General features: G+C 40.4%; 1 long non-coding RNA gene across 1 annotated transcript; it reads right to left on the bottom strand.

Moving 5' to 3' along the window:
- Positions 1–7558: 7558 nt before the first annotated feature.
- Positions 7559–23938, bottom strand: LOC310834006. Its single transcript, XR_014559042.1, has 3 exons — positions 23733–23938; positions 13983–14096; positions 7559–7826 (listed from the first exon to the last, which is right to left on the bottom strand). It is a non-coding gene; the product is annotated as an uncharacterized lncRNA (long non-coding RNA).
- Between the last annotated feature and the right edge of the window lie 928 nt (positions 23939–24866).

The following is a 24866-nucleotide window of genomic DNA, read 5'->3' as shown; positions in this document are numbered from 1 at the left end:
ATGGGACTTGGAGTCAGCAGTGGCAGGCTGTTTTTGCCAATTCCACCTTCAGCTGCTAGCATCACCTCCCATGGTATTCTGGACAGACCCCCAACCTTCTGCAGCAGCTTTTTATGTGATACATTGAGAAGGAGGAATCTGTGAAAATATCCCTCCATTGGTATAGCATGCTGTATGCAAGTAGTTATTATCTACTGATAATGCCGAGACCATATAACACCAGTCTGTTTCCAAGCATAATCAAAGTGTTGGTGCTGACCTTTAAAGCCTTAAATAGCCTCGGTCCAGTATACCTGAAGAAACATCTCCATACCCATCATTCAGCCCGGACACTGAGGTCCAGCGCCAAGGGCCTTCTGGCGGATCCCTCCCTGCAAGAAGTGAGGTTACAGGGAACCCGCCCCGTGGAATGCCCTCCCATCAGATGTCAAGGAATAAACAACGATATGACTTTTAGAAGACATCTGAAGGCAGCCCTGTTTAGGGAAGTTTTTCATGTTTGATGTTTTACCACGTTTTTAATATTCTGTTGGGAGCTGCTCAGAGTGGCTGGGGAAACCCAGCCAGATGGGCAGGGTATGTATGTATGTATGTATGTATGTATAAATAAATAAATAAATAAATAAATAAATAAATTATTATTATTATTATTATTATTATTATTATTATTATTACTTTCCAAGACTGCTTACACTTTCTTGAACCAGACAGTCATTCTAAATAAATGACATCTTGAAATAGAGATCTGTCCTTTGTAATGTATGTTTTTGTTGTTGTTTAGTCGTGTCCGACTCTTCATGACCCCATGAACCAGTATGTATGGTTACCCAACAGCTTTTTAAAGTGCTGGACCTAAGAGGGGAGGGGGCACCATTTGGGCTCCACTTTCAGCAGCACAATAAGTAGTAGACAGCTAAGTTTTACTCAGGGTAGACCCATTGAAATTAATGAACCTACATTAAAGGACCTTATTTAATGTGTCAGTTCTGCTTAGGGCTTACACTAGATGCCAGCAGCCATCAGGGTCAACACTGATTTAACTTTGACAAGACTGTAGCATCCCACCCACTTCTGCATACATCCCAACCACCCAGGGGGAAAAACACACAATTATAACATTGTTCTCCCTTGTCTGTGTGTGAGAACCAATGACCCCTGGCACCTCTATTTCGGAAACAGAACTCCTGAGCCAGTAATGACTCAGTAAATGCAATCTGATTAATCAGTGTACATTTTACAAGACATCAAAAATTTTGCACGTTATTAAAATGTAAGAAAATGGAGCAAAACTACAGTTTAACTATGTTGACAAAATATAATGCATAATTAAATAGTGATTGACAGTTATCACAGATGGAAGATACTATTATTTACAGACTTTCGATAAATTTGTTAGTCTACAAATTGAAAAAGGTGTCAGGGGTTTTTTTCTGCTGAAGAAAAGCAGATTTCTGCACAGTCAGATACAATATTTCCTCTAAAATGTGTTAGATGTTCCTTGGTTGTTTCATTCAGTTGTTATAAGTGAATAACATATGTAATACAAATACATACAATTCCAAAAAGAGATTGTTTGGATCTCTGTTAATTTTTGACAGTTGTGGGAGGTTTGGGCAGATATATGATTATACTGAATGCAAAGAAGCCACAAAATTGAGGAAAAAGTATTCTAACACAATTCTATGATTCTATAAGGTTCTCACATTATTTAAATTAAATATTGTACAAGGGAAGATAAACATGTATCAGGGGCATCTTCCCAGCGTCAAGTAGGCTTGCTCTAGGTATGTTCCAGATCAAATTGCAAGAAAACTGTAACAGTGTACTTTAAAAAGTATTTACTCTGGTTACTGTTCATGCTTCAAAAAACTAGAGATACCGTTTCAAACTGCAAACTGTTACTCACATAGCTACACCCTTAAGTGCAGCCCCCCCCCCCAATATTTAATGCTCAAACCCATATCTGGATTAGAACTTCAACTTTTTAACTTGTTGCCACCTTCAGATGCAATTCAACTTGAATTACTTAAAAAGACAAATGGGATTGTTTAAGAGCACTGTAAATACAGACACACTCACCTGTTGCTCCAAGCCAGGCCAACAGCAGAGAGCAAATGGCTTAAAAAAAAGAAAATCCTCTAGCAGGACACACTCATCAGGGTTCTCATCTGGATTCCCTGGTCCTGCCTCACCGCTGGCAATTCGTATTTATTATTATTATTATTGCTCAAAAAATGCACCCTGCACTTAAGGATAGTGGTCTGTGATCAGCATCATAGTGACAGAAGACAAAGGATAACATGTTGCATGAAATTACCCTCCCACTCCCTGTTGCCCTTCCTAAAATCTACCATGACCTAACTCTTATCATAATAATAATAATAATAATAATAATAATAATAATAATAATAGGGGTATATATCTCAGGAACAAATGGCTAAAGTCTCACAGCTCTTTGAGCCATACTATCGAGAAAGTTGTGTTACTCGGCATGGGAGAAGGGGCCTGTGATGGCAAAGTTTGTTTTGCTGGACAGGTTGGGTCAACATATGTTTTCTTTTTCTTTCTTCCTGCCAGCAAACGGTTAACGAATGGCAGCCTCTGATTGGCCTGGGTTCCAGAAGGGGGGGTTGAAAAGGAGAGGGTTTGGAGGGACAGTGGAGGAGTAGGCTGGATTGAGGTTGGGAGAATAGGTTGGGAGATAGGGAATGAGAGGAGAGAGAGTTGGTTCTGGGTAGAAACAACCACTCTGAGGAATATATCAGGTAGAGAAAGGAGTGTCTGAGCTGAGTGTGAAGGACAGTGTGTGGTGTCCTGTGAGAGTAATAGGCCAGGAATTAACTGGGAGGCTGAGCCTGAGCCAGGAGAAGTAGAAGCGGTGAGAATACAGTCTATTTAGGACTAATTCCAGTCAGGAGGGGAGATTTTCTACTACAAAAAGAGAAGACTCCCAAACCAGTGATCCCTTGGGCCTGTTACTTGGAGTACCTCAGGAGTAGGGTTGTCTAAGGGCTGTGCAACTGACAGGAAGTACCACCTTGTTTAAGAACCAAAATATTAAGCGGCAACAGCTGTGCAACAACTGAGAAAGAACTGAAGTGAAATAACATTATAATCTCAAGTATCCTATGTTTTATCCACTTGTGTCATAAACTTCCTTTGTTAAATAAAATCTTTATTGTTTTATTTAGTCAAATCCTGCCTGAGACTCCAAATTATTAAGTTTGCCCTCACACAAGTCTCCCACAGGATAATCTGGGGTAGTTTGTGGGAATTCGTGGAAGTGGTGTTCTGTGAGGTGGGTGCATGATATTTATGTGAGGGCGGGCCCAAGGGTGCCAGGGGAAAAAGTGCTGTCGCGCCATCACAGGGCCTGCCATGAAGCCTTGTCTCTTAACCTTTGCACAAACAGTGTCTATTTGGAAGTATCCATGAAGGCTTCCACGTGGCCTGGAGAAAGGCGTGATCCGCATGTTGGGCCACGTAGAGACCTTCATGTGTTCAGCTTAACATGTCAAAGTTGCCTCAGTGGAAACAGTTGTGCTCTTTGTGTGAAAGCTAGCAGGCAGGGCTGCTCAGCCTATCCCCATACCCACGCTGGAGTATTAATGCCAGGAGGACACTGGCGTTGACTGAGGGGAGCACAAGGCAACACAAAGAAAAGCACATTTCCCCTCACTTCTAGTCACCTCAGCAGCAAAAGGGAGCCAAGTCTTCCCTTTCCCTCTAAACAACCACAGGGGTGGGGTATACCCAGTGGCGCCACACTGCAACAATAATGTGTTGACTCAGGCTTAGTAGTCATGTGGCGAAAGGAGTTCATTTACGATTGTGGCAAAAGTCTTTCTTTCATACAAAGCTCTTCAAGTCACGTGTGTATGGGTTGGAGACATGCTATGAAGACAATCAGAATTATCCCAATGTTATGCAAAACAGAAAAAATCAAGTCCTTGGGGTATGGCGTGTCTGCTTGTAGCCTAAATATGCTGCTTAGAATGTCCTTTTCAGTTGGCTTCTATGCTACAAATTAAAAGTGCCTCCTGGAGAGTAAAAAAAAAAATCAAATCATAAAAATGTGATTACTAATGAATGAGTCAGATGGCCTAGTGGCGAATCTGCATAGCCATGTGATGAAAAAAATGTGACTGTAAAGGTAACTTGGCATCATGCAAGAGAAAGAGCTTGCTTTTTTCCTGTTTCTCCAACTGACTCATTTCTCTTTTTAAAATTTTATTTCTGCTTCACACTTTTCCCGGGGCCTGTGGGCTCCTGTCCAGGCCAAGATATTCTGTGATTGACTTTGATTTTCTAAGGTAAGTGATCTGTCGCTCTTAGACCAGTGAAAGGAGCAAGGAAGGAAGCAGCTCACTGCAGCCCAGCTTTGACTCCTGCCTGCCTGACATTGTACACGCTAATGCAATGTGAAGTAGCACGTCTAAATAGCCTGTCAAACTTTTTTGATGTCAGGGAACCCACAGATGGGATTCATTTCCACACTGCTCAAAAAACGTAAACGATACAAGGACATTAAAGAGCATTAAACTACTTGATGACATTCTGGTCACATTAATGAAAAGTGGCATTTATAAACTACTAGAGAGAGGAACAAAATAAGGAGCGATTAAAGGTAGGAACACAAGTGTGTGATAATATGCATAAGACATACACACACATGCATAAGACACACACACACACACAGAGAGAGAGAGAGAGAGAGAGAGAGAGAGAGAGAATTCAAATCAGTGAAGTAATAAAGATGACTCCAGCAGTCCTGGGACATTGTCTGTAGATATTAATGCCTTAGGAATTGCACATTAAAACACACATTGAATAAGAAAATGTGGAAAAGGAAGTACTTGTTTGTTGGTGTTCAACCCCTGATCTAAGGCCTGATCTGACTCCCAGTGAAGTCGAAGGAGGGGGCTGTAGCTCATTGTAGAATCCATGCTTTGCATGCACAGCATCCCAAGATTCAATCCCCTGCATTGCTAGTTAAAATGATCTCAGGTTAGCAGAACTAGAAGAGATCAAGACCTGACAGGGGTGCCAATCTGAATAAAATACTGGGGAGCCCCAGGTAAGCCCCGCATAATCGATCACAAGACAAGCACACACACACCATTTGAATGGCAATGCTCATGAAGTGTGTGGAGGGGGGGGGCTCATATATTTTAAGAGTTGATTCCTATGCCTGAGACTATGGAAAACCATTGCCAATCAGAGCAGATAATCCTGGACTACACAAACCAGTGATCAGACCAATGATAACGCAGCATCAATTGGACAAATCCCCAAATACCAAAAGCAAGAGTTTCCTGACCTGAAGGCAAAGAGCTGTCTTCCCACCCACTCCCCTCTCATCCTCTATCCAAAGCATTGCTTTAAAAAAGAAAGACAGCTCTGTATGTCTAGTATAATTGGGTTTACCCATTTAGTGCTGACACATTACTGGATCTTTTCTGTGATGGTTCCCTGGTTATGGAATACTCTTCCATGTGAGGTACATCAGTCTCCATCACTATTAGCTTTCAGGACAACTTGGAAAGCATTCCTGTTCACCCAGGCATTTGGTGGTAGAAGAATACTGTTCCTGGCAATCCCATGATCATTAGAGGGAAGTATGTTTTTAATTCTAATTGCTTTTAGAATGTTTTTAATTGTAACTGCTTTTAGATGTTTTTCATTATAATTGTTTTCAGAATGTTTTATCTGTTTCAAAATGTTTCTGCTTTGCTTTTGTTTTTTTAAATTGTGTGTCTGTTTGCCTCCCTGGGCTACTTGGGAATAGAAAGAGCAATAAAATTGTTGTTGTTGTTTAGTCGTTTAGTCGTGTCCGACTCTTCATGACCCCATGGACCAGAGAACGCCAGGCACCTCTGTCCTCCACTGCCTCCCGCAGTTTGGTCAAACTCATGCTGGTAACCTCGAAAACACTATCCAACCATCTCGTCCTCTGCCGTCCCCTTCTCCTTGTGCCCTCCATCTTTCCCAACATCAGGGTCTTCTCCAGGGAGTCTTCTCTTCTCATGAGGTGGCCAAAGTACTGGAGCCTCAGCTTCACAATCTGTCCTTCCAGTGAGCACTCAGGGTTGATTTCCTTCAGTATGGAGAGGTTTGATCTTCTTGCAGTCCATGGGACTCTCAAGAGTCTCCTCCAGCACCATAATTCAAAAGCATCAATTCTTCGGCGATCAGCCTTCTTTATGGTCCAGCTCTCACTTCCATACATCACTACTGGGAAAACCATAGCTTTAACTATACAAACCTTTGTTGGCAAGGTGATGTCTCTACTTCTCAAGATGCTGTCTAGGCCTGTCATTGCCCTTCTCCCAAGAAGCAGGCGTCTTTTAATTTCGTGGCTGCTGTCACCATCTGCAGTGATCATTGAGCCCAAGAAAGTAAAATCTCTCACTACCTCCATTTCTTCCCCTTCTATTTGCCAGGAGGTGATGGGACCAGTGGCCATGATCTTCGTTTTTTTGATGTTGAGCTTCAGACCATATTTATCTGTTTCAAAATGTTTCTGCTTTGCTTTTGTTTTTTTAAATTGTGTGTCTGTTTGCCTCCCTGGGCTACTTGGGAATAGAAAGAGCAATAAAATTAGATAAACAATATCTGCCTTCAGGAGTGTGCAGTTGGTCTTAGGAGGTAGCTACAGAGGCAGCTTCCTATAAATGGGGCATACCTCCCATCCTTTCAGTTCAGAGCAGTGCTATACAGCTAGAAGAAATACAGGGTATCTCCTAGGAAACAGCATGTACCACAGGACAACAGTGTCCCCACTCTTGAAAGCCAGCCATGCAAATTGCATAGCTCACACCAGCCTGTTGTCTACAATGCAGAATGAAGTTAGGTGGTATGTTAGAAACCTGCACATCTGAACTGTAGAGGTTTGAAGCGCTGAATATAGTGCATAGTTAAACTGGATACTTAATGCTTCAAACGAGAGCAGCCCGGACGTGCTGGTATGAAATCAAGTACATGGTTTCACTCCTGTTTTTCAAAACCAGTTGCCCAGGGCAACTCTGTGGTTAGTGGGAAGGTGGACACATAACAAACATAAAGATGGCTGGAGTTAACCCACTCACTGAAAGAGATACTTTGAAAAATCTGGTGTCTGAAGGTGTCTTAAGGGGAATTTATGTTGACATTGAAAGATAGCTTTAAAATCTTTTAAAACATAGGAGCCTTTTTGAATTATATATGCTAATAAAGCTGTCAACATTTTGGCTACTTGGCTCAGCTAGATTTTAAGAATCCCCGGGAACCAATTAGGAGTTAATATTGGGCTGAAACTTCTCTCTTCCAGTTCCTGCAGGGCTGCTACAAAATGAATCACAACAGTGGAATCTCCCATTCCTATTCGGACTTGTCATGGTTTTTTAAATTTTTATTTTTTTTACCTGGATAGGTTACAATCCTTTCCTGTAAAATAGTGCATAAACTGACTTGATTTACTCAGTTTTTTCACAAAGTTCCATGGTTGGTTTTAAATTTCCTTTCTAAATACTGAGTGTGGTTGTAAAAGCTTCTATCGTATAAATCAATTCCTGTAAACAGAAACATTTGGGACAGTGGAGAAGTGAAAAACAACCAAAAATGCATCGTGGAATTAAATTGCATTTAGAATTGAAGCTAGGTTGTAGAACTGTATCATTATTGTCACTTTCGTGACTAAGAGTTGGGTTTGGCTTCTTTTGTTGTCAATGGCAAAATGTTTCAATAACCATAATGATGACTGGCAAAAATTACCTCTCCTGTGGCATCAGCTGGATCAAAAACACTTCTGTAAGTGCAAGGGCATCAACTGAATTCTCTCCCTTCACCTGGAAAAAAATATTCAGTAAAATTAATGCATATTCACCCCTCCTTAGCCATGACAAAACCAGTATCTATTGGAACAAGTCTAATGTAGTCTGATGCCAATGAGAAGAACTGTATTTGCTCAAATCTAATGCTCACCTTTTTTGGCCAAATTACATTGTCAAAATTAAGATCCGCATTAGATTTGCTGGCACATTAGACTCGAGTAAATATGGTAATTCCAAATAGGTAACGGTATTAGCGTCGTGCAGCAAGTACAGCAATAAATAGTCCTGCGAATATGCCAATTTCGGTTTTGCTCGGTGTTGCATTTTTCCAGTTTTAAGTTCAATTCACATTTCCACATCAGTTTGTGATTATTACTGTTAATTTGAAAAAAGGTATCATAAAAACTAATAATAATTTTAGCAGACATTTCTCTAATTATACACATACAGTGGTACCTCTGGTTAAGAACTTAATTTATTCTGGAGGTCTGTACTTAACCTGAAACTGTTCTTAACCTGAAGCACCACTTTAGCTGATGGGGCCTCCTCCTGCTGCTGCGCCACTGCTGTGCAATTTCTGTTCTCATCATGAAGCAAAGTTCTTAACCTGAGGTACTATTTCTGGGTTAGCGGAGTCTGTAACCTGAAGCATCTGTAACCCGAGGTACCCCTGTATATGTATGCGATTTTGCCTAATATACATGTTTGTAAGGCAATTTTACCTAATGCATTTTGTATGTTATTATGACCGATGCATGCACTTTACCCTAATGTACACATTTTTCTACATATTACTTAGCTGATGAAATGCATTACAAAATTCAGATTTTGAAGGATGGTTGTGTTTCAATTTTCACATTGTTTTGGGAAGTTTGAATTAGGTAGGCTCACCTTTAAATGTGAACTTAATCAAAGTGCTACTACATCCCTACTTGTTGCCTCTTAAAATACATTATTATTATTATTATTATTATTATTATTATTATTATTTCACCAGATGCACAGGAAAGTAGTGATGACTGGAGAAAGAAAGGGAGGTTACTGGTCAACCAACTCAGTGAAGGAAGGATAGAGCTGCAATGTAGGTAAGAAAATGAAATGACAAATGAGGTCCAGATAGGTCACATGACTTGGCTCTAAGCTATTGTCTTTTTTTTCAAATACAGGAGTTGTTACTGCATCTGCCTAGTGCATGAGTTGACAACCTATGGGTAAATTTTACCAACAAATGCATTAATTTCTACACCCACTGGATTCAGCCACTGATTCTTCCTATATGCAGTTAAGCGAACATCAACTGAATGGACGCAAGGATAGTTATTACCAAGTACTAATATTTGAGGTAGATGACCCTTGCAGCCCCTTCCAACACTACAATTCTGTGATGATTATATGATTTTATGATGTTGAGGGAAAATTACTCAATCATCTGATCATTTTTTTTTTAGATCCACTCTTGTAGAATGTGATTTGCTTGCAGCAATTGGTTTGGATTAACTTACCTTCAGGAACTCCACTCGCAGAAGGTGTCCTGGCCCAATTTTGTGTGTTCCCACTTCCCCCTAATTCTCCTAAACCACAGCCCACCCTATTCAGGAGGGCCCTTCATTCCTATGTGTCTCATTTCAGTCTAGTAGGCTCTGTTGTTCCTTAAAAGCTGAAGTTTTCAGCTCTCACAGTCATTTACCAATAATTTTGTTTAAAAATAATGGCAGTTGCCTAATCTATTTCACATGACACAATTTCTAGCTCACAAAACAGCAGTGTTAATGCCATTTTTTTTAATGTACCCAAACTATGTTTGCATCTCAATTAACGGCTCAGAAAATGTTGGAATACATTTGGCATGGTGTTTTTTCCCCTTAAAAGATCATAATGTGAGCACTATTACAGTACCCGTTTATTTAAAGACAAACCCTGTACTGTAGGCCTTTGGTACTTGAAAGGTAAATCACATTCATGCAAAGCCAAACTGATGAACTACTGAAAGCCATAGCTGCTGAAAGAAATACCTGTGTTCTAAAGTTATAAGAACTATTGCCCATGAACACCACAGTACATTTACTCAAAGATTTAATTTCCAAATAACTTTCCTTCACTCAAGTAATGGCAACATTGGGCAGGTTTTCTATCCATGATGTGAAGAAAAAAATGCATAATTTTGTTGGTGTTGGAAAATACTGACACTCTGCAAAGCTGCACATTAAGCGTTGTGAAGGAATTAGGCATTCTGACTTTTCTACTTATTTCTCTTACAAATCATTCGAGTGCACTTTTGATTACAGGAACTGTGGAGTGTTTGGGTCACACAACTTTACACTGAGTTTGATGGGACATGCAATGTCTCTTAAAATCAGCTCCTACAGACTCACCTGAAGAAGCATGAATTACAATATTAATGTCATAGGTCCCAATCTAGCAGTTTCTTCGTGTGGAAGGGGCTATGTCATGAGGTTCAGCTGCCTTGCACATCCAAGCTACCAAACATGTTCCAGAGACCCACTATCCATGCATATTATAGGCTTGCAACTGTGCCCAGCTGAGCTGACCTACACATGCAGATGTTGATCAGCTTGTATGGAATGTAAAGTGGCTGATACTTTCTCCAACACCTGGCACAGGGCAGCTGGAAGGTACACATTCTCACTCAGGAAGATTATCTCTTTTTAATAATGACACACATATAGGCTGGTATACGATCCTAATGTGACAAGTGAGGACCTGCAACAGAATGTTGCAGTAGGTAGTGCTGTCGTTCAGGATTCCAACCTCTCCTTTCCATTCCCTTCCTTCCTGTTTGCTACTCCTCCCTAGTCAGTCAGCCTTCAACATCTGACCTCATTTTTCTTAATATTATTTTGGTTCACCTACAATCTTTGGGGTTTTCTCAAGACTGCTAATACTTTTATGATTAGGGAGGAGTGGGGAACAGTGAATTTTTGTTCCCAAAGTACTCACAATATGATTGGCCACCTGCATAAAGGAATGGAGCACAGGCTTAAGAGTCCTGGGGAAAGCCCTAATTCCACTCACAGACTAGATTGGCCTTTGGTCTGATCCAGCACGGCAATCCTTATGTTTTTATGACTCCATCTATTCTGTATCATCGTAACTCACAATGACAATTCTCAGTGGCCGAGAGATTATTTTCCAGGTAGATTTCACGGTGTAGACAGGAGAGGTTATTTTCCCAACCTAATCTAGAGAATTGATAAGAAATATAGTAAAGGAAAGATCTATTGAAAATTCAGTAGGAAATCCTATTTAAAAGGTACTTGACTCACTTCTCAGATCACGATAGATTGGTTCACCCTCATATAATAATGCCCAGTGACAAGGATTAGGTGGATATTTGAAGAAGGGGAGACTTTCCAGTTCACTAACTGGTAATGTCTTCAAATATTTTTGTTATCAAAATGTAAGAATGGGAGAGTCCACAACAAGCAGGCTGCTCAACATTGCCCCAGACTAAATGCAGCTTAAACCGGTAAGTACTGCCAGGACAGCAAGTAACACAGATATATTGTTGCTTCTGTTTGTGTTTGGATCCCCATAAACTATTAAATGGTTTTGGAAAGGTTTTGATTTTGACACCCACAAAAGCAAATGTCTACTGAGCCCTGAAGGGGCATATACACTGTTGGTAAGTGAGCACAGTCATGTGCCAAACCCACAAAAACATGGGGGTTGGGTTGTTGTTGTTTTTTTAAGATTACTTTTAAACTTTAATGGCAAATCGTTGCTTTCTTCACATAAAAAAACAAGAGCTGTGCTGAGTCCCATTAGGAAACTGCTTTAGAATCTGATTCTCTGAGCAACTTAAATAGTTTAAATTTTAATTTGTAGCTTCTTTTTAAAAAAATCTAAACACATTTCTTCTAAATAATGAACTTCTTTAGTTTTTCTGTTTGTGTATTCTATTTTTAAATATTTTTTAACTTTTATCTATTCTAGTTTACTTTTGCCTAATCTCTCTCTAACTGCTTTGCCTTCTTACTGCATGAAACAGTTTATAGGACTCTCTCCAACTCTGATTCTATGGTTCCAAGCCATGCCTATTAATATAACTAATCCTTCCTGTAGCAACTCCAGTTTGTTTGTTGCAACCCCACCCTTTCCTCTATGGACCCCAGGTAGCAAACATGGATGTATCCCATTTCTCTCTCACAATGACTCTTAGACTGAAATTGATGCAAAGTACCCTGTGATTTTTTTAACCAATTTCCCAGTCAAAGTCTGATATACACTGACTTTTGCTAATGAGCAGGGGTCTCCAATATGGCATCCTCCACATGCTGTTGGACTACAATTCTCATAACCCCCAAACAATAGGCAGTAGTCAGGAACAATGGAAGCTGTAGTCCAGCGACATCTGGAGGGAACCACACTGGCTCAAGTATTACAGTTTGGCTGATGAAATATATGAAAAAAATAAAAAATTGTCCAGTAGCAGCTTAGAGACCAGCTAAGTTTCTTCTTAGTATAAGCTTTCGTGTGCATGCACACTTCTTCAGATACCACTTCTTCAGATCATCAGACCAACAAGACTACCTACCTGAATCTAGTTTGGCTGATGTTAGATATATTTGACCACTAAATGCAATATGAACATACGCTGATAGTTATCATGAATACTATGCCACTTTATATTTCTTAAATTGCTATAGCTTGACTAAAGGTAAAGGTAAAGGGACCCCTGACCATTAGGTCCAGTCGTGACCAACTCTGGGGGTGTGGTGCTCATCTCGCTTTATTGGCCAAGGGACCTGGTGTACAGCTTCCAGGTCATGTGGCCAGCATGACTAAGCAGCTTTTGGCGAACCAGAGCAGCGCATGGAAATGCCGTTTACCTTCCCGCCAGAGCGATATCTATTTATCTACTTGCACTTTGACGTGCTTTCAAACTGCTAGGTGGGCAGGAGCAGGGAACGAGCAATGGGAGCTCACCCTGTTGTGGGGATTTGAACCGCTGACCTTCTGATCGGCAAGTCCTAGGCTCTGTGGTTTAACCCACAGCGCCACCCGCATCCCTGATAGCTTGACTAGCCTTAGACAATATATGGGACATGCTTTCCATCTCCTGGTTATGTCAGTTGAAACTTTGCCTGAAAAAGAATGGTAGGATCACTAAAGGAAAACTAGGTCTTATGGTTTTTGAATGTGATTATCACATTGGTGACATGCTGCGATTTTCACATCCATCATCACATTGTGCTACTGAATACAACTCACACTCTGTGACATCTTATCACTTCACATGCATAATGGGGCATAGTGAAATTAACAAAGTGTATTATTTTGAGATTACTTTCTCTAAATCTTCTTGTCTCTGATGTAAAGAAGAAATCTGTCATTTTAATACCAGGAAACATGGGACATGTATTTTTAAGGCAAAATTAGCAAAGGACTTGTCAACATGCCGTTATGTACTAATGCACAGAATACCATCATAGTGATTAATATTAGCCTGTGAAGAAGGCGGTACTTTAGATACAGATTCTTCCATTAGTTTGGGAGATTTAATCTGGAAAGCACCACACTGGCTAAATGATATCAATAGATAAAACGCTACCTTATTCTTTCAAAACAAGATAAGGTGGTGAACTGTTTCCCCAGAAATACTATCACAATCACATCCTTCTGTGAAAACAGCAAAGTCCTTTAGATACTTTCAAAAGGCACGTATGCTTTATGTAGGTAGGAGTGGGTGGGATCGTGCCCACTCTCTACACACCTGAACTGCTTGTGTTGATCCAGAATTAGAACAGAGTTTATGGAATATATCATGTAAATGCTTAGGTTCTCTTCACATGACTGAAGACCCTGCATTTGGCAGTGTGGAGCCCTGCTTTCTGGGAGAGACTCCATATTCATTTAAAACAATAAGCTGGAAGCCTTCCCATCTGCTGATTTTCTCCAGAAGTGGGTAATCGCCTTTGATACAATTGGATCATCTTGGTTGGTTTAATCATCAAGTGAAACGCTGCAGAAAAGTTTCCTACAATAACATTTGAACTTGGAGCACCAGCCACCAGGAACTGACATGAACTACACCAGGTATTCCCAAATCTCAGGGAATGTTTGGGAAGCAGTAATAATAATAGCAATAGTAACCACAATAAGAAGCAGAACTTAGGCAATGATTTAGAGTATACAGAGTGCTTCACATACTGTCAAGTCCTGGCAAGGATGAGCCCACAATAGTCTGAATGAAGTGGGCCAGGCAGTAGTCCAGAACAGGAAGTCAGGGCAGGGACTGGCAGCCAGGGATAGCTATTCAAAAGTCTGAAAATTAGAAAGCAAGGGTAATAAGAACATTAATCCTTCAGAACCCTGGACAGGTCCCAGGGAAGGAATGACCTTTTGCAACAAGTGCTGGGTGCTAACTAAACCCTAATGTTGTCCCTCAGACTAAGTACATCTCCTAGGCACTGGCTCCTTGCTAGAGAATGGATTTGTTAAACAGGCATGCCTTTGCCTGGAACAGGTACTCACTCACCTCTCCAGCATCTCTTCCTAGGCACACTCCTGGCAGCAGTGGCAGTTGGTGACCTTTGGAACTGGTAGGGAGGAAGACAGACATAGTTACCGGTAATTAATTCTAGTTTTGTCTTCCTTCTCTTGCTGATCTCTACAAGGGCAAACCTGAGATTAAGCACTCATCCACACTGCCACTTATTCCATGCTTTCTAAGCACAGTTCTGAGAGGTTTTTCATTTGCTCCACTGCTTTCCCTGGGAAAACTGCTGAATCGGAACAAATGTCAATCTGCAGAAAACCCAACTGGTGTTTGTTTCGATATAGCAGCAAAGAGCAGGTTTTCCAGGGGGAAAGCAGCGTGACAAGTATGGACCAACCTTAAGAAGGAGGAAGCCACAACCTGGGCCATCCTCAGAGCTGGTTCTAAGTAAGGAAGCAGAGAGGTGACTGATGACAGACATGAAGTGGGAGGCAGTTTCCCATTAACTCTAATGGTGCAAATGGGAGCATTTTTCTAAGTCAAATTGCCACACCAGTGGATTTTATTTTTCAAGTTTGCAGCAGGGGATGTTAGGGTTAAACTCCTGCTCCCCGAGATAGACGTTAAAATATACTACACACAGAAAGTTACAAGATAGAAACCCCTCTGGCAAATTAACAGATATGGAACAGTTAAATACGAATGAAAGTCATTACGTCAGTGGCTGTTAAGATAAAGGATTAACATCGGAACTGTATTATTTGGATTAAATAAGAATGGAAGCAGGAAAAGGAATAACAACACCATCTCCCAAAATCAGAACATGGGAAGTCACCCAAAAATGTTTAATTTGGAATGGAATAATTGGCTTTTAAAATTGTATTATGATTTTGTATTGTATCAATGTGGCTCATATTGGTTTATTATTCATGAAAAATTAATTAAAAATATTATTAGAAGAGACCATGGAAAAACAAAACAAAATTCCCACTCCCCATGCATTGTGGTCTTCATGAAAATTGTCCCCATATCTGGAATGAAATTTTAAATCCTCTGGTTGCTAACCATGTGATTAATAAAATGTCTAGGTTAGCCCTAAGGTTGCTTGGTGTGTTTGTGGCTGAGGTGAAATTTGAATGAGGGACTTCCTGATCTGTTGTTCACTTTCTTATCTACTATGCAACTAAAGAAAGCCCAGGATGTATTATAGCAATGTTCCCCCCCCCTCAGAAAATGATGGTTCCACAGTTGGAAGAGCAACCCCACCAAAACTTGTAACGAAAGATAAATCTGATTAAATGATTGTGCCATGATGCAGTATCCACTTGTATTTTGTGTGACAAATATCTGTAAGGAAGGGACTAGATTCCTGCCTGCTTCTGTCCACCTTATGCACCTTTACACATATTTTTCATGGGGGAGAAGAAATGGAACCAGACCATAGCAGATCCAGCCAACATCCTACGAACCCTTCATCACTATGATCACTGGATTTACACCAAATGTACATCTGGCCTAAAGTGTGTGGGGGTTTCTTTTTCTTTCTTTGTTACATTCTGGATGTGCTTTGCATGAAGTGTTTTCAGACTGTCATTAACTTTGCTGCTCATTTCCTAAGTCTAAACCACAGTGCTGAAATAAAGCACAGCAGCTCATGTAAATATGGAGTGTTCAAAGAGGGAGGGGAGATGGGGGGGGCATCAAAATCTGAATAAAGTAAATGCCAGAACAAAGGAAGACAGTAAGGCTGCAGAACTGCTTGGCTCATCCTGTAAGTAGCATGACTTATATGTTGATTCAGAATAATAGCCTCGTGGCTACCTGGAAGTCCAGCAGCCTAAGCAGTAGGTTACTGTTATAAAATAATACAACTGCCAAGAAATTAGATAGCCACATCTCCCTCAGACAAAAAGGTTTGAATAAAAAGGGAAAGGGTATGCTTCATTTTGGTTAACAATTAGCATGGAGTATATTTTTTCAGCCGTGTTCGGTAGACAAAGCCCTGTTGTCATAATATCTTTACTCCATTACACTTAAGAGATTGTCAGGTTTTCCATTATAAACCTCAGTGTTTTGAGCTTAGCAGCTTGGCTGAAAAACCAGACTTCTGCCTTAAACTTGCCAGGAAAAAGTTTGATCTTTGTGCAGACTATGTATATATCTTTATTTTCATCCCAAATTACATTGTTACACGCTCCCCACTTGGGCAAGTGGTGAGGATTTTCTAGGGCAGCGTTGCCAACCACTGGCTTCTTTTGTGAAGGGACTTACAAAACTTAGATTTTTTTTTAAAAATCCAATATGAGAAGTACACAAATGGAGGCAAACAGCACTCATTCCTTGTGGTAAGCAATATGCTTCTCCATACCAGTTTCTGGAAACCACAGGAGAGCAGAGTGCTCTTGTCTTGCACTCAGGTTCTGCTTGCAGACTTCTCATTGGGATATCTGGTTGGCGACTGTGAGGCAGGGTTGTTCTTATGTTCTTAATAACAGAATACGGCAGCAATTGGTACCCATTTACCAGGGAGTAGGCTTCATGGAGCTATGTGGAGCTGACTTCTGAACAGACATATATAGAGACGCATTAAGTTCAAGACAATTTAATGGCTTCAGCAAGTACCAGAATGGGGGGGGGGGGGGGCGCCGGCTTCTAATACTCTCTCTCTCTATATATATAGTAGATGGTCCAGCATATGTAATGGAAAAATAAAAGTACAAAGTTGTCCTATGTAGAGAGATTATAAATAAACTCAAGCCTTGCTTTTTCCCCACTGTGAAATTAACTTCATGAGCAATATTTTTCCTGGTGTTAAACCAATAGTTTCAATTAATGAAGACACCTCCGGGCTTGAGCACATTCTTGAAATCACAGTATAAAAAATTTAATATATGTATATAATATATGCATGATTTTCACAGAAATTTGAAAAATAAACCTATGGAATAGAAGTGAATATATTATATGTGATTATTAAAAAAAAAGAAAAATTGTGGCTAGCCAGTTCAAAAAGGCAAGCACGCTTGCACTTGCTTGGAAAAGGAAATTCTTGAAAATTGATTCAAGGCTTTCATTTCTAGCTGCTTCTCTCTTCTGTTCAACTATGACCAGAATCAGACTTGCCAATGAAACATTTGTTTAAAGTTCTTCCCTTCAGTAGCCAATAAAACCGATAAAATAGATACATTCCCAGTTTGCTGTTTGCTAACATCTAACTTTCTGTTGTTTTGTGCTAGGTGCAATTGCATTTCATCAAGGGCTTTTGTGTCTCCCTAGTCTCAACTGATAACAGTTTATCAGATTCTGGAATCTCTCCTTAGATTTGCATCTAGGATGCATGGTAGATTTCTACTGTGATTTGACAACAGTATTTCCTAAAGATTATATATCCTTGCTATGGATATTCAGAATCAGTTCCAGAACCCCTCTGTATTCTGTTCCAAGTGGACATCTCTAAATAATACCGGAGAAATAGGTATTTGCAACTGGATTTTGCTTTCTTAAGATTCTGTTTGGTGAATGATAAGATAAACTAGGTAACACTTCGGAAGTTCACGCTTGTGCCAAAAATATCTTGAATTTTATTTTCAGATAATGTGACAGGTGTTTTAGGCATAAAGTAGAGCTCAATTACATACACCTTCTTCTCTCCTGCCTGTGTGTGCACTCACACAGTTAATGTTTTCTGATGCTGTTGCATATAATTCAGTATTGGTATTTGTAGTCTAAAGATTCTTTAATGGAAATTATTATTTTAAGAGAGATGTCATAACAAGTAACTAGTGCATGTGTTTCAAGACCTGAAGATGTGAGGTTATAATCAACCATATTTCTTTATACAGTGAGTAAAAAAAAGTAATATTTTAGCATATAATATAGTAGATATTAGTTGAACTGTTGCTAGGAAATACTAGACAGATTCGCTCAAAAAAACTTGGGCTGAGATTGTTTAATGCCTGGAAACCAGTGAAAGACTTTTCATTTGAATCTGAACCTTAACAATTCTCAGACTACACAACAGGAATATTTTACAGTGGCAAAGGGCATTTCAGCTGGGTTGGCCTTAGCCTTTCACTACTTGAGAAATCATCAAAAATAAGCAAGAAGTTATGGTATGTAGGTCTTCAGTATAGACTTTAAAAGTGTTGGGCACAATGGGGAGAAGTCTGGGAACAGTGGAAATAAAGCAGTACATAAAATAATCAGACCAAGGTAACAGTAGAAAAGGAAAATGGAGCACAATGAGCAAAGATGAATGGGATGTTAACTAAAAAGTAGCATAGGCAAGAAGAAGAATGTATTTCTTTTTACCAAAATCTATGCAAGTTATTTTGAAGCAGCAATGATGAGTATGCATGGCTAAGATCCCATCTGCACTGTGCATTTAAAGCAGTAGCATACCATTTTAAACAGTCCTGTCTCCCCCCAAAGAATCTTGGGAACTGTAGTTTGTTAAGGATGTTGAGCATTATTAAGAGACTCCTATTCTCCATATGGGACACAGGTGGCGGTGTGGTCTAAACCACTGAGCCTAGGGCTTGCTGATCAGAAAGTCGGTGGTTCGAATCCCTGCAACGGGGTGAGCTCCCGTTGCTCGGTCCTAGCTCCTGCCAACCTAACAGTTTGAAAGCACATCAAAGTGCAAGTAGATAAATAGGTACCGCTCCGGTGGGAAGGTAAACGGTGTTTCCGTGCGCTGCTCTGGTTCGCCAGAAGTGGCTTAGTCATGCTGGCCACATGACCCGGAAGCTGTACACCGGCTCCCTTGGCCAGTAAAGCAAGATAAGCGCCGCAACCCCAGAGTTGGCCACGACTGGAACTAATGGTCAGGGGACCCTTTACCTTTACTTTATTCTCCATACAGAGCTACAGATCCCCAAGGCCTCCTGGAAAGGGGGACTGATTGTTAAACCGCCCTGGGAATTCCACCTCTCTGAGGCATCTGGCTTGGCCACCATGCTGGAGTAGATGGACCTTGGAATCATAGAATGGTAGAATTGGAAGGGTCATCTAGTCCAACTCCCTGCAATGCAGGAATCTCAACTGAAGCATGCATGACAGATGGTTATCCAACTTCTGCTTAAAAACCTCCAGTGAATGAGAAGGGGGCCATTCCATTGTAAAACAGAACAGCTCTTACTGTCAGAAAATTTTTGCTGATGTTTAGTAGGAATCTCCTTTCTTTGGTTTGATCCCAAGGGTTCTGCTTGTATTCTTATGTGAGTTGGACTCGGGGGGCTACGGATTCCACATCTCTGTTCTACGTGCAGAGATGTATGCACATTACTGATGTGTGATAGAACTCACATAGCATGAGGGCAGGGCCTGTCAGTTACTTCTTTGTGGGTTTAGAGCTCCTTTAAATGTCTAAAAAAAAAGAGGTTTGGGGTACTGTACAGAGCCAGAGATTTCATAAGTCTGTTACCTGCTGAACATTTTGTGTGCACAGAAACAGTGGATAAATGGAACATTTGTCTTGCTGAGGATCATATATGGTGCTGGTAGCAGACCTGTTTTGTTTGTTTTTGACCCCACAACTTCCAAGTCCCAACTCCATACCTCAGCTTACTAGACTTTCTCCCTGTCATTAAGTAAAGGAATTATGTGGCAGGGCTTCCGGAGCTTCACATGTCTCAAATTAGAATCATTCCAACAGGAAGATGCTTATTAGGTTCATAATGAGATTCTTGCATCACTATTTATGTTTCTCTCAGTACATGTTCTGTACTAATATAGCCTGCATATGTAGCTAACAATGGTGATAGTTGTGGCTGGGACTCAAGGGGGGGGGCATGGAAATAACGTTGCAGATTCCAGTGGTAGGAATGATATCTATAGCCCTTTAATCTAATTTTTGCCTCACATTTCCAAATCTGTTCATAATTAGAGCCTACAATATGACTCTGATTTATATTCACCACGGTATCTTATGCCTTCATTTGCTCCATAGTTTCATTTTTACTGGTAATAAACAAAAGAGCCTGGTGTTAGATCAGCTAAAGCTTAGCAACTGCTACTATGTATTATAGAAGAAGAAAACTTTCCCCACAGTTTATATTATGTAAAGCTAGATTGTTTGAATAGAGAGTTACATTATAAAGAACGAAACCTGGGGTTGGTAGAGGATCTCCCCCTGTCTGCGGAACACTTTGCAGTAAATTCAGAACAGAAGGGCACTTTTCTGGAATAAAAAAAACCTACGCTTTGTTGGCTACCAGAGTACATTTGCTGCTTCCCAATTTCAGAATGAGATGATGGATATTTAGTAGATATTGGACAGCCTGAAGTAAAACCTCATAATTTAAAACATTCCACTTTAGTGCATTCCAAGAAAAACATGGAACAGTGAACAAAAGGAGCTGTATTGTAATAAGAAAACAACTAGGTACATTTCCCTAATTTTTTTATTAAAAAAACTGGGAATCTAAATGTGAGTTACTAGCCAAAAATGCCATTGTATGTTTTAGTGTTGTTGTTTTTTTAAAGAACAACCAAACCTAAGTTTGTTTAAATATAAAGTTTCCATTTGCAGACCAGGGCTTAAATGCAATTGTGTATCAATTTTCACTCGTAAGTACATCCTATTGAGCTCAATGGAGCTTACTCCCAGGTAAATGTGGTTATAGGATGGCAGCCTTTATCTCAGCTGCCTGGTGACACCCTGTTCCAGAGGAACTAATATTTATGCATACTTTCCACACATGAATTGATTCTACCTTTCTGCAAATGGTTGTAGTGATGGAAAGAACTCAACCTCAGCATCCTTGACTGTACAAGCAATGCTCTTGTACTATCACATAAATGCCACAGAACATTTCTGGTTATCTGTAGGGCAGGAGAAATGTCTCCCAGACTCTGGCTCCTTGCAGCTAAGCTGAACAGATGAACAACAGTGACAGTTTGGACAGTACTGAACACATATTGGAACGGGGTCTCTAAATGCAGACATAGCAGCAGATTGGAGTGGTTGTGTTTATAAAAATCATGGAGACTTTCAAAATGACATATAGTTGCCCCATGGTCAATAACAACTGCCTACAACTGCCACATACTGTGTGATGAATTGAATCTCTGTACTTAGTTTTACTTAATTTGTTTTTCATTGTCTTAAGCTGTGGGTTACTTTTTGTAGACTGCTTTGGATATTTGGAACAAATATTTGGAACAAATAAATGAAATAAACAGCAACTTAAAATAGTTAAAATAACGTGTATTTTATTTTTAAGAGCTAATGTTAAAGCTGTTGCCAATTGCTTAGGAGAAAAGGGTTACTTTTAAAAACCAACAGCACAAATCTGAAGAATAATACACCAGTCCACAGAGATTTGCACTAAAATTCAAACTTGTGTCAAAATCCCACAGGCAGAAAGGGGTTAAGAGCATCTTCCTATGTTTTGGGAGAAGCTTCTAGTGGACTTCAGTTCTCAACTTGCAGGAAACAGAGCAGGATAGAAACTAAATTTCCATTCCTCTTCCCATGTTTTGTGGAGCCATAAAAGAGAGCAGGAGCTTTGATCTGTAGGTCTATGCCACTATTCTCCAATTTTGATGTTTGCCTTGAAGAAAGTAAATTTGATACAGCCAAGCAATTATGGAGCATAGTTATGTGATCAAATCCTCCTTGCGGGTTTCCTGCAGGCATCTGGTTGGCCACTGTGAGAACAGGATGCTGGACTAGATAGGTCTGATCCAACAGGCTGCTTCTTATGAAAATACACTCTTATTCTGAAAAAACACTCACTGAATCAGTTTAGTACAGTCTGGTGCCCTTTTGCCCCTAATGGCACTGCTTCTCAGCACTATCCTCCTCCTCCTCCTCCTGCTTATCTACACTGCTGTTTAATCCAATTAGCTGTGGTATCCCCACAGGACTTTGCTTATGGTTGTCTGTGACATTATTAATATCAGATTTGGTTTCATTACATTATTTACAAAATCACAGGGACTGCCACAGCCGGTAGGATTAGATGGGTATGAGGCCAAAAAGGCAGGGAAAATGGCACCACCTAAGCAATATTAAGAGATGTTCACAGAGGCTTTGATGCTGACAGCGGCTTCTTATTGGCCTTCCATTTCTGCAGTGGCATTGGGACAAACCACATGATAGTGGGGAGCCACTGCTGTTGGACAAACAGACTGCAGAGGGCATTTGGCAAAGAATTTTTAAGTGGCATTTTGTGCTGTGGCACAGTTTGTATTTGCCCAAATGGATAGTTTTATTTAATATGTGTACTATTGATATTTGATCAGAAAGGCACTGTGCAATTCTCTCTCTCTCTCTCTCTCTCTCTCTCTCTCTCTCTCTCTCTCACACACACACACACACACACACACACATCTTGGTGGACTTTGGGGGCTAGTTGCAGGGCAGCTTCACATCAGACTAGCAAATAGAACCAAAACATGGTGTATCAAATGTGTCTCCCTGAGGAAATTCAGTGTGACAACTCCAGTATGTGCCCTGACCTTCATTGCCTGAAGGACATTTGCCTTGTTCCTGTTTTTCAAGCTTGGCATTCTGTTTCCAGGCTACTCAGGAGCTAAGTCCTTTCCTTTGTATTTTACTATTCTGAATTATTTAGAGTCATCTGCAGACTTGACCACTATTTACCACAGTATGCAGCACAAAGTTGGTGGATCACTGAATGTCATTGCTTTGTTTTGTTTCCCCCAGCTCTTGTGTGTTTAATTGGTCCTAACCTGAACTATGTTTGCTTTAACTGCTTAATTTGTGTTCATAGACACAGTATGTAATTAAAAGCTAAGAAACTCTGTCCCATGTAAGACTGTCCCCTCCTAGTGGCGTTGTGCTGCTTTGCCCTAGCTTTTCTCTTGTTGTGAGACTTTACTTCTCACAATGCCCTGGTATAGCAGTTCCCCTGTTTTGTATAGGTTTCATTGGTGACACAAGGTGAAACCAAGGTGAAACCAATGACACCAATGTCATTGGTGACATAGGAGAAACCAAGCAATGCTTTTGTATTCCCATTTGATTGCAGGGTGTTTAAAGCAGAATTAAACTCAGCCTCTAGAGTCAATCATCCATTATTTTGAGGTTGGTGGCTCTGCCCAATTTGGGGCATTTCCCTAGCACTTCCCTGTGCCCCCATCCCACACTGTTGCGGATCCCCCTTGCCATTCCAAAAAAATATCTTCAAGGGTTCATGGGGCTGGAGGGGGAGTTGGGGGTGGGAACGTTGTAAGTTTGTTGTAGCACTGGGGCCTAATTTGAATAGTAGAGTGCTTGGTATCTGGTGGGCGGAGCTTGTGTGTTTTGCTCCCGAATCAGCCTCTCCCTTCAGTATGTTCACTTAAGAATATCTGTTAAGAGGGACCGACTTCCTCTTCTTTTTTCTTGCCTCAGACTTGCCTCACATTGCATTCAGCTTCTCTCATCATTTTTTTTTGTTACAATTTTCTTTATTATTAAAGCTTAGTTTACATTTGCGTGAGCCACTTACTTTTCTCAAAGAAAAAGAAACTCTGCCGAGGAAAGGTGTGGAATATCCTAAACTTGGGTGAGTTAGGGGATATTCCCAGTTTGCCAGGAGAATTAATTTTGTTAATCGTCCTCCCATCTCCACAACAAAAGGTTCCTTGCATGAGCTTCCTTCTCCTGGCAGTACCTTGGATCTAAGTCATAGCCCATTGAAAAATTGCTAGATGTTTTATTCTTTTTCTTTTAAAAAAATCCACATTTGATTGCAGCAGGTTGCATGTGTTTAAACACTGCAGAAGCAGGCAGGGATGGTTCAAGATGTTTTGCTGCCTGAGGCAAAGGGCAAGATGGCAGCCCCATTCCACATACAGAAGCCAACAGAAGTGGCAGTTGGCTCTCTTCAACACTGGGGATTGGCAGTAACCATCATCACACCTATGGAAAGTGGGCTACCTTGGGGGCATGGGTACACCACATAGCATACACAGCCACCACTTTCTGCCTAATGTAGGGCCAGCCCAATCTTCCACCTGAGGTGGCCATCTCTATCTAATGGTAGGGCTGGCTCTAGAAGCTGGAGAGGTATCTGGTTTTTACAACAAAGAGAGTCATATGGATGAGGCTTGCCTTCATGTATGTAGCCTCTGTTCTTAGCTGAGCTCCAATGAAATACTTTTTCTATTAAAACTGGACCAACTTTATGTGGTTTTGATAGATCCATGTTTAAACACACAACTGTTGCTGTCACATCTAGTTTGATGCCAAGCACTTTAAATAGCTCTTTCCTCCATTTTTAATTTCATATTCATGTTTGATTGGACCTGCTGCAGAGAAAGTGAGTTGCTTATTTAGTTGCACTGAACAGTGTTCTTGTTTTAATTGCTTAGTTCTGCAACAACAGAATTGAAAGAAGCTGAATGAGAACATTGCCTTTATTCTTGAAGTTTATATTTAACTGGTGAATCTGTGGGTTGCATAGATACAAGCACAGACTAATTGTTCTGTACACCAGTCTTTTATCCTCTCTCCCCACCCCACCCCGTGCCATTTTAAGTGCTTATATTATCATATCTAAAATGACATCTTGGTCCTATTAGGGTGTGAACATCCCAAACTGATTCATCCCAAAATTCAGAACTGATTTATATATAATTAT

This window comes from Podarcis gaigeae, assembly GCF_964106915.1.
Source record: "Podarcis gaigeae genome assembly, chromosome: 1".
Classification (NCBI taxonomy): Eukaryota; Metazoa; Chordata; class Lepidosauria; order Squamata; family Lacertidae; genus Podarcis; species Podarcis gaigeae.
Note: the sequence above shows the minus strand (reverse complement) of the source record. Positions and strands in the feature narration are given on the sequence as shown.